Source organism: Haliaeetus leucocephalus, unplaced genomic scaffold (assembly GCF_000737465.1).
Source record: "Haliaeetus leucocephalus isolate CR32 unplaced genomic scaffold, Haliaeetus_leucocephalus-4.0 Scaffold526, whole genome shotgun sequence".
Classification (NCBI taxonomy): Eukaryota; Metazoa; Chordata; class Aves; order Accipitriformes; family Accipitridae; genus Haliaeetus; species Haliaeetus leucocephalus.
In genome coordinates this window covers 6,031,576-6,043,439 of record NW_010972962.1, presented here as the reverse complement: position 1 = coordinate 6,043,439, position 11,864 = coordinate 6,031,576, and positions in this window count along the sequence as shown.

The window sequence follows — 11,864 nt, the reverse complement described above, 5'->3', positions numbered from 1 at the left end:
GTGTTTAAGAACTGCTATACCATGCTCTATGTTCATCATTCAGATCAAGAATTTTCCTGCTGGAATGTTACAGCAACACTGAGAGACACTCATGCACCATTCCTTACATTCAAGATACTCTTTAGGCACAGAAATACTGGGCTTAGAAATAGCCAGAATTTCAAACAAATAATTTTGCATTGAAATGTGAAATTCTGAAAATTACTGACACAACCTTGCACAGCAGAAGCACTCAGGCTGTCAGTGTGAGAAACACCATTGTAGCTTTAGAAAACTAAATGTCTGGGATTAGTTTCCCTGCATAGTTTTGCCAGGACCCGACATTGTGAAGACATTGATTCACATAGGCTTTTAAAGAAATAGAGAATTCATAAGCAGACAGCAGACACTGAAAGGTCTTGTGATGTAGCTGGTAAAAAGCATCTGTATTTTATGTTGGATATTTATTTATTGAAAAATTTGGAAAGTGCTATACATTTTTTTAACGTATCCTCATCTCCTGCTGTTACATTTTGGAGAATGACTAAATCTCTGGAGAGGGGTCAGATCTATAAAAATTGTCAGTTGTTAAGACAGGTTATTCAGTGAATAAATGAATCATTGTGCTGAAGTCCTATATTGAATATTCCTGTAGCACTGCTTTAGTTAAGTATCAAGAACACAAACATTTAACAATATTACTTTAAATTCAAAATGCCTTGAAAGGACTGAGATTGAATTTGCAAATGTAATCAAGAATAAAACATGTGCCTTGGATTACATGTCACTTTTTGGGATGTTTTGACATAACACATTTAGAAAATACTTTCCTGTGACTGAAATGATTAAAACAGACTTCAGTTATCTATGACTTAAAACAGAGCCAGTGCAGTTCTTAGTTAATTTGTTCTCTGCATCACAGTCAGCAGCAGCTGACATGCTTACTTGTATATCAGTGTGGAGGCCAACTGCTTAAGGCTAAAGTGCTATTGTTTTCCTGTGTGAGTAATCCTATTAGCAGCAAGAGAATATAGGCATGGATAAATTGTAGAATGGTCAGAAGTGAGAAAATAACCTAACTTCCTTCTTATTTCTAGAGATGAACTGTGCAGGTATTTTAGACAGACCTCTTGTGTGATGGTACCAGTATCTTCACAGCCTCCATCCTTTTACCTCCTCTCAGGGGTACCAAAATCACACCAGCTTTTCAGTATGTATTCAGATAGGCACACTCAGAAAAGTACTGGGTACGTACTCAAATCCATTTGATAACCTGTCCTCTTCATTTCCAAAATACTGGTACCAAAATAACAAATATGAGGATACACAGGCAGTTACTTTTCTTTTTATCTAGGACCAAAAAGTATTTATTCAAGAAATTCAGTATAAATTAGGACCACAGAGCACTGTTCCCAAAGAGTGACTATATGCATAATGGAAAATATACACCAGAGGTTTAGTACTAAATCTACTTTTATTAAATTTATTTTTCAGATAATTACAGCTTTTCAGTATTAAATTTTAGTATTAAATGTAGTGTTAAATTAAAAAAATTAGGTTTTAATCCAAGTAAACAAATCTTACCACTGAGTTAGGCTCAAATTTGCTACTTATGTTTGTGAGACTTGCAGATATCTGAGAATGGCAATGTTGGGTTTACTAAAAAAAATGCTACACTTAAACTTATCCAGCAGGGCAGGTAAGACTGCTTGTTAACATTAACTTTCTCAGAACAGTATGGTTAGTTCACTGATCAATTCACCTGCCCATTCATCTAGGCGAGGCAAATACCAGAAGCAAAAAAAGATTATTACTTTTTGCAATGCACCTGTTCTTAGTTCATGATGGGACGATTGCAAAGATAGCTTAGTTCATGATGGGAGGATTGCAAAGATAGTGAGGGATAGCGATAGAACATCCATCAAAAACCTGTTGTTTCATGCTTTGTGAGACCTTTGGTGTAACAGGAATCTGACAGAGAAGGAATTTGGTAGTTCTGGTTATGGAATTCAGAACCTGGTTATATAGCCTGATGATGACATGGGCCTCTGTTGTCACTTGGCAGTGATTATGTATTCACTCTCTTAATTAATAATTATGGATGGGTTGACATTACATGAAGTTGCACCCTATCTGAAAAGAAAATGTATAGTGACATGTCAAGGACTCAGCTAAAAGGTATTTTGATTTCTCTCTCCTTAGTGCTGGATCTCACTGTTGATCTGTTATAATTTTAGCTTCATCAGATGAAACAGTAAGACGGCCAATGGCAGGTTCTCCTTCCCACAGCATCCTAGGACTGGTACCAGCTGCACAAGATGACTGATGAGAGGTAAGGTAAGGTTAGAAAGGCACTAAGGCAACCCCAGCACCAGCTAACCTTTACCCACCATTCTCGCGCAAACCCTCTGCTTCCCATAGACTATTCCCACATTCACTGCGGGACAGAGAGCAGCAGCAGCCCCGTTCCTTAGGCCATTGGTTAAAACACTTATGGGACCCATGCATTTGGAAGTTCCATGTGGGAAAAGAAACTAGAGCCCAAAACACTCATACCCCAGGGAAAATGCACTGAGACCGTGCAGGTGGGTACACCGGGGTGAAAAGCACCATCACCAAATTCTGTTAGAAAACAACATCTTTCAGCACTTTTATGTTGGCCCTGATCTGATCAGTGTGGTCTGTGTATAACGCTTCGGACACAGCCCCTTGGGTGAGGCAGACGTAGCCCTGTCCTCTGCGTAGGTCACGGTGGGAGGGAGGGGAAGGAAGAGAGCTGCCCTGCCCTGGCAAGCAGGTGGACTTCTTGATCTGCACTGTAGCAAGTACCCTGGGAATATTAAGCTTGAAAATTGAGGAGCTTTAACCTGCTTAAATCTCTGGTGCACCTACGCCTTTATGTCCACTTCTGCAGAGATGAAGAACGTAAGACAGATACCAATAGTGCTGAGGTTTGGTAACCAGTTCCTGTCTTCTCTTATGCTTCTCTGAAAAAGAATAAAAAAAGAGAAAGCAAGCAATAGTCCCACAATTTAACATAGCTATAAGACTTGACTTCATCCACTCAGAAACATTAAAACCCAAGTACATTTCAGGAAAATGGTTTCAGGAGGCAGGATTCAATACATAAAAAGCTACACAAGTAAACTTCAAACATGAAAGTACCAGATCTTAAAGCTTGGAATTTAAAACTGCAAAGTGCACAGAAATAAAACCCTTATGGAGACGCTAAAATGTCTAATTCATTATTATTTCAAAAAAGATTAAAAAATAATTTCTTAACATTAAAGTGCAATCAAGCACTGAAGAAATTATTTAAACTTTCCATAGGAAAAAAGCACACTCTAAAATGCTGCAAGGGTATTGATGGCTATTAAATATTTACTTTTCTCTCTAGCTCACACTAGAAAGAGTAATTTGTATTTGGCAGAAACTGGCTGCAATTACATTAGTCAATCCAAAAGCCCAACTTGCTCATACAAAATGCAAACAAATTAGTTAAAATGGTCTAATTAGCAGACTGTAAAAATGCAAAGCAAGGCTGGCATAAATATGTGTGCTAGACAAGTACACTTTTACAAAACAAACAGAAAGGCAAATATAAAACAGTCTAATAAATCCTAACTAAAGGACCATAATGTAAACCTGAATATTTAGGGATTGCATACTTTAAAGAAAAGTTTCTATGGACTCTTAAATATTTTCTTGCAATCCGCATTCAGTACATGATTAATAGCATAGCTGAAGTTCTAGTGGGATTTCAGTTCAGTGCTGTGGAGCCGTGTGAGGCCAGATTATATATACGTTTTGTGCGGGTATATATACAAACACAACTCCTAGTCAAGTTAATCAGAGTGCAAGGTAGCTTTGGAGCATGCAAAGAATATAGGATGTGGCCTATGGAAGAAAGGTCAAGCCATTTCTTTACATGTTGAGTATTTGTGGGTTTTTTCCACAATTAAGATAAATAACTGGAAGCATATGGAAATGTGGAAACAGTTAAGGTAAAAGATAATACACGTTTGTTCTTATGGGAAGTATAAACTATGGGCATTTTCTAGAAGGACTCAGTTTACTGATTAAAAATAATCACTACAATAACTGTATTATTGTTGTCATTGATATATTAAACCAAAAAGGGCTTTATTGTCTCTTGCTTCACAACATAGTTGCAATTTCTTAATCTGTGGGTTTTTAACTCTCTAGTTTGTATACTATATATATAATAGTCCATTATGATTTGTAAGCTATCATATAAAAGAAGCTATTGTGAGGTGATGATCTGAATTTGTCTCCATATCCTTCTCACCCCACCACATGTTCTTCTGTCCTTCAAAGTATCTAGCTGTCTGGAGCCACAATCTTTCTTCTTGCCACCTGACAGATGGCAGAAGGTGGAAGGTGGGTGGCTTTGGCAAAATTAATTAGAGATGCATTGAAGAAACAATAACAATGAAGAGCCTCCAGCAAAAATATGATGTTATTTGGCACAAAGGACCTTTGTGCGAAAGCATTGCAGCAGCAGAAATATCCTGACTACCCTAAAGAAGAGGTCACCCAGTAGAAAACAATTCTTGGCAAAAGGGGAGCAGCATGGCCACAAGGTGTGGTCATTATCGTCATTACCACTTCTGACACATAACAGCTGACTCAGTTATTTTCACTGACATAGCTGATTGCGGCACCTTCACTCCCCCATGCTGTCCCCAATTCTGCCAGTTGCCTCACTGTGCCAAATATGTCCAGTCCACCACTCTTTCTCATGGAGAGTATTTATTTGGTGGGAGAATATCTCACGCTACAAAATATCCTTACTGGTTTCAGTGCCATTGAAGGAGTAAGGTATTTGTCAATGTAAGAACACAGTGCAGTGGAGACAGCTGAAAAATATGGGTACTTCACTGTGAAGATTAAAGAACAATGTCCTGTTATCTGTTATTTGACTTAGTGCTTGACACATGGCTTTGAGAATGGTAAAAGTAACAAGCCACATCACAGAAATTAGCTTTTCCACTTTCTCACCCATCACCACATATTCTCATCTCACAAAATTTTCCATATTCTGGGAATCTTGAATCCCACAGAGCTCCCTGGTGATGACTGGATAAACCAGGGATGTTGGATATATGAGGAAGAAAAGGAATTGCTGGCGTCAAAAAGGGCAGTTAAGAGAATCAAGGTTTGAGGTATGAGGAAAGAAGTCCCACCATGTGGGAAGGTTCCATCATGTGGGAAAGAAGCTCCACTATGGTGTCCCAACACGTGTTTCTCTGCAGGTGTCATTGGTGACTGGTGGGAGATAGGATGGCTGCTTCATCTCTGCTATGACCATGCTAATACATCTAAGTGCTGTGGTTGCTCCCTCTTTGCAGGAGTCATGGGACTGAAGAGCAAAATGCAACACAGCTCTCCAAGATAGTGACTGCAATGCTCGGTGTCCTGTGTTTTGCTGTTGTTGCCTCTACAGGCATTTGCAGCAAGCCTAGGTGAGTTAATCAACTTCCTGCCTGGCACACTGGTTTGTTCATTCTTCTCTATATGTGCTGGCAGCTCTGTTATCCTCTAGTTGCCAAATATTAGGAAAGGCATAGATAGCTGAACTTTTACAGTTTTCCTCCTAGAGCTATTCACCCTTTGCATGCAATTCACCAGCGAGGCAGATGCGCCAGGAGGAGTATGATTCAGCCTGGTGCACCTCAACCCATTTGGGCAAATCTCCCCATCTTATCATGAAGTCCAAATCACCTTGCTGAACAGCCCAAGAGGAGATATGGCATATTCCCTACCACCTATCTCTGCTGGGAATAGCAGTGCAGTGTGTATCCATAAACCAGTCTCATACATAAGTCAGCCTGCTTTCACAGAAAACTTGACACCAACTCCACTTACTGCAGTGGGAGAGACTTTCACTGGGTTCAGTGACTTTGGTTCATGCACAGATTACACCTGGTTGCCTCCATTTTTAGTGAAAGAGGGATGGATGTGGTAAGGAGAGAAATGATACGCATATGCAGTTACTCTAGCTCTAGTAAGCCTGCATAAAGAGATGTAAGTAGTGAGGAAAGGGTTGAGACCCTGCAAGAAAGCTGAACAGGAAGATGTTGGACGGGAAAGTGGATGGATGAGAAAGTGAACACAACAACACAAGGAGGGAAACTGATAGAGACAGAAAATGGAAGCAAAAAAGACATAAGAACTATATCAAGAAATAATGTGGAAAGAAGAAGAAAAAGCAAATGGCAAGGAAGACTAATTGCATATTTCATTGCCTGAAACAGTGTTTGTAGCTGCAATATGACAGTACAAATCAGGCTTGATTTCATAGATAAACATGGCATGTTCATCATTGGGAAAAGCATGAGGGAAATAAGGAAGAAAGAATAAATTGTCAGTTTTCTCAAGGAAAAGAGGTTACTGCTGGAAACTAACAGGAATCTGGACTGACATCTATATTAACACAGAATTACTCAAGATAGAAAAACTAAAACTTATGTGAAGAATTAAAAAAACCACTCTTGATATTGAGTGTCTGGGTAATAAAATAGAAGTCAATAAATCCTAGTTCAATAATGACAATGCATGTAGGGAAAACAAATACATCTACATGGTGATGAGCACTAAATTAGCTATTTCATCTCAGGAAACACAGCCCAGAGAGCCTGATAAAGATGTCAGCCCGGTGCTCAGCAGCAGCAAAAACAATTAAGAATTATTAGGAAAATACTACAGAACAAATCAGAAACTATTCTGCTGATATATAGCCTGTGGTGAACAGTCACCTCACCTCAAAACCAATATAGGTAAACCTAGAAAAATACACTGAAAGACAGAAAGAATGGTCAGCTGCATTGAACAGCTTCTGAATGATGACTGTTTAAATAAAATAAGACTTCTGTGTGGACAAGAAATGACTGAGGGCTAACACTGGGTGTTATTTCTTCAGGAGACACAGAGAAGATAAATATGAAAGATTATTAACTATTTATCACAACACAAGAACAAGCGGTACACAAGAAATTGCTGGGGAACAAACCAAATGACAGGGTATTTTTTCACAGACTGAATAGCTGAAGTGTGAGACTCGTTGCCACAAGACGTTGCAAAGGCTTAAAGATAAGTAAATTCAGAAAAGACTCAGTAAATTCATGGAAGACAAGCCCTGCCACAGCTATTGAGTGCAGTGTTCAGATGCAATATCTGGGTATATAATGGTAGTAAGTGATGAACCACTGTATAGTTCCTCTGGTTTTCTGAAGACAGAATATCGGGAAATTTTTTTTTTTTTGGGTCCATTCTGAATAGCCTTTTTGATAGTCTATGAGATGCAAACTAGAAGAGAAAGTACAGTGCTTTTATTTTTGTAGGGGATACAGAGTAGCTTTAAGGGATCTGAGCTAAGCAGGATGCTGTGGGGGAAAAAGCTTGATTCTTTTTTTTCCTGAAAAGAAGGCAGCTGCTTTACCTTTGGCTCTGATGTAGCCTGGGGAACCTGCTGTACCAGGCCAGTCTCACATCATTTCATGTCCTACTTTCACAAGTCCTCTTTCCTTTGTTGGTTTCATTAATGTTATGTGACTTAGAAAAAAATTCAGTGTAAAATTACACACACATATACAGGATGGCTAAATAAACTCTTGTTCCCTAACTCTAAAACACAACAATTTTTCCTCTGCTACTGTGTGGATCAAGCAGATCTAGAGTTTGTGAAGTGAGTATAATGTATTCGAGACTCATGCTGGAATAATTTATGTTCTTGAGCCTTTGCAGATGTATACTCACTAGAGAGCTGTCTGCCTACAGGAGTTTTTACACATATTTTGTCTAAATCAACGCTCCAAATGCAACATCGAAGATCCCGTGAGTTTGTGTGGATTTGTAGCACTCCCTGGAGGACTCTATGTCTAAAACCCAATAAACATTTCACAGTTCTCAGTCAGTGAAGATTGTAATAATTTTTGATGCGTGTAATATTGACTGGTTTTCTCATTTTAATTTCAGTATTATTCCACAGGTAATAAGTAATTGGAGAATAACTTCTTGCAAGTGAATGATAAAAGTGAAAATTAATCTTTCTGTACTTCGCTGCTGCTGTTTATTCATTATAAACCAATGCAGCAAAACTGAATATTCATTTATAAACAAAATGCATTTCGTATTGATTGAAAACTACAGCAAGATCTTGATATTTTATGATCAAAACAAGTAAAAAGAAGACATAAAGAAACAGTTATTTTATTTCTATATAAATTTTTTTTGTGTTTGTACACCTAGTACGAGTGTCACAGGTTCAGCTGAAAATAGTTAATTCTTCATAAAAGTCATTGTTACAACCTGTAAACCTATGTGCAGATTAAAACTCGTAATTATTACTCTGAAGTCAGTTGATATAAAGGACTGGCTGAATATGGGGTCAGAATCTCAAATTTATTCCTTAATCAGCAAGATGCTTTTTCTAGAATGAAGTGACTATGAAATGTTTCTGAAAGGCTGGTCAGATTCCATCACTGCAGATGCAGAACTGCAAACATACTGATGACATGTGTGGCCAGTGTTTACAGAGGTCTATGAATAATAAATAATCTAGATAAATAATCATAGTTAGAGCTATGCAAACAACACAGCAAATAAATCAAGGCCTCCTGCTCATGCGTAGATACCAAACACAGCACTTCTGCATGTTTTTTATTTGTTTTGTTTGTTTGTTTAAATAGGAGACAACAGACACAATTTAATTCAACAAAACTTTTTAAGTTAGTAAGAAGTGTTTTGGAGAAGGATTATGAAGTGGATCAAACCTTCTGTCAGAGACTTGGTACTCACAGTCACCAGGGGCAAGGAGGTTGCATATGTACACTGCCATGCAGTCCACATCAATGCACTTCTGCAGCTAGCATAAAGCAGCAGCATAGTCCAGACAGAAGATCATGTGTGAGTAGTAACATACAGTGTTGGAAGTAAAGGAGATTCAAAGGTCTATGTTAATTTATTTTTTTGCTCATGGGAATTCAATTTTTTAATTTTATATCAAATTAAATGTGTGGGTAAAAGCCATTCCTTTAAATTAATATTGTTATGTTTGATGCATTAAGGAGGAGAAGATGACAAGTATTATGCACATCATTTGTCTGTGTGATTATCTATGTAAGCAGAATTTCATATGAAAAGAGGAAATACAGGGATTACATGTCAAGTGCCTGCTTCCTTGTGTTATCCTGTCCAGCATTACTACTGGTTCTGTGCTAACAGACTAGTTGTGAAAAGGTTATTTCAGTATCTGTATAAGTGAAATACACAAATACTTTAGCATAGAAGCAGTACCACTGTGTCACCTACTCTGCAGGGAAGACTCTCCACACAGTGTTTTATACTTTGGTGCAGAGAAGAAGGTTTAGGGAATTCTTGCACACAATCTGGGCAAAGGAAGGCAAAGGTTTAACGCGAGACATGGCTTTCCATTTTTGTGCTGTAATTTTAAACATTAGTCAACATCTAATTACATAATGTATAGGTTTTATAATGTATTTTTAACACCAGCTAATTGAGCACTTCAGGAGTACCAATGCATTTGTTGATAAATTTACTTTAATGAGAACATACAGCTGTGCGAATGGTCACAAGTGATGGTTTCTGCCTATTTCCAAATGCCACCTCCTTTCTGGTGAACAAAACTCCCTACAGCAGGCTGTCCTCCCCATGGCCAGAGATTGGTGTGTCCAGCTCAGGGTATGGCTGGAAGGTTGGATGGTTTTTATCATGATGGGACATACAGAGGATTCCTGATCTTCTGCTGCAGGGCACTGAAAGGGACGAATGACAATCCTGACACTGTGGAGGTTGTGTGCTTGCACCAGGGCTCCCTGAGACTGCAAGGCCCTCCCGGAGGTAGGTGGGCCATTGCCTGCAGACCCCAATAGTGTTGGCGTGACAGGGTCCAGGAGAAGAGACTGCCACCAGATCAAGAATCACCCTTTCCTTTTCCCCTCTGTTTCCTACCCTTTGGTTGTAGCTTTTGGTTTACATCTAGAGACTCAGGAATATGCCTGCACAGAGCTCACGAACTGACCAGCCATGCAGCAACTGTCCCTGCTCAAAGCTTGCACTGTAAATGGGAACAATCAGTAGCGAGTTTGAGTAAGTCCTGATCAAAACTATGTAGTTGCTGCAGGGAAAGTATTGTGTTGGAACTGGCTGGTGCCCTGGATAGGATGCCTGGGGAAGGTGCTCTTCTCAGGATGCCTACCAGAGCTTCTCCTCCCAGCTTGCCACTTGGGAGATATTTTCCTTTCCTCCCCCCCCCCTTTTTTTTTTCTCCTCTCTGTCATTGTTGATATGTGCCATCAGCTATGGAGCCTGCTAATGAATTTTCATTTGTGTGAATTTGTCTCAACATTCTTTGTGCAACACACTGATTCAAACATGCCTACTCTCTCAGCAAGTTAGAAAAGTTAAACACCACTTTTTGGCCAAAACCTGAAAGGAATTAGTAAGATTTTGGGCCACTAGATGACATCCATCTTTGTATGGAAACACTTGGATGGAAGACAGTAGGCAGCAAGATGTCACCTGGCTAGGACAATGGGTCTGAACCAAGTGTTCAGGTTGAACACTGAGGTAAAAAAAGCCTCAGCCAAAACTAAGGGCAATGCAGGGTGAGGTTCCAGTGCCCAAAAGGTCATTCTCTTGTCAACATCCATGCCTTCAACCTAGCCCTACAAACTTTGCCACTCTTGTTGCCAGCAGCTCTGCTGCTATTGCTGCTCTTCTCAAGGGATGCAACACTAGGGTAGCCTTTAGCAATGAAAGCAACAAATGTGCCCAAGTTGTTTTCTTTACTTAATACAGTTTTCATAATTAGGGACATAGTTATCCAATGACTTCCTGACAGATTAAACCTGTTGCATGATTAACAACTTGCCACAATATATAGCACATACTAAGAGCTGAAAAGACATGTTCTGCCATGTAGTTGCAGGTCTGGGATGCCCAGAAATACTATCCATCACCAAAAATAAGAGCTGGAAGACTGGAGTCTGAATCACACCAGTCAATGAAAGTTTTTCCAGTAACTCCAAGCAGGATAAAATCTTGTTGATGACTTACTTTTTGTCATATCTTAGAAGTAGTGGAAAATTGATGTGCAATTCCTTGTATTCTACATAGGCTTTAAAATACATGGTTAATAGTCTATTTCTTCTTAGATACAGGAACAACATTTACACAAAAATGTCACACAGGAAATATTGTTTTAAGATATTTGAAAACATATATAGCTCTGGGATTTTTAGTCTTTTCCTTCGAAAGCGAGTATGGCAGCTTGGTGGATGAGGATGAAAAGTAAACACAGACACTCTGAGACCTAACAAATATTGGTCCCAAAAGCTACTAAAGGTACTAGATGCTTGGACAGATCATATCGCCTCTGAAGTCAAAGATAATTTTGTAAGCATCTGTCACTGGATTGAGAGACTCTATCCTCCACCTCTCCCCTTCTCTCCCTGTGCAGGCTGAGGGGAGGAAGCAGGGTGTTACAAATTACTGTCAATGAGTAAAAACAAAAGTATCACTCCACAGGTATCTATTTAGTATTCAAGTTAACTCACCAGTTTGTGAGGCAATGATGCAACCTGGAATGTATGATAAAAGTGTGACACACACACAAAATTGTTGGCATCTATTTATTAGCTTGCCCTACTCACCTGCCTGGATTCACAGTTACAGAAGGTTAAATCGCATGACACAATGCTTTTGCAGACCACTTCCTTTATTTATAGCAAATTTCACACTTGGCTACCTTATCTCCATTGGCAGAATTCCTGCTTGCCCATTACAAGCCATCTCAGGCATATCAACAAGACCTGAGCCTATATTTAACAGTGAAAAGAGTA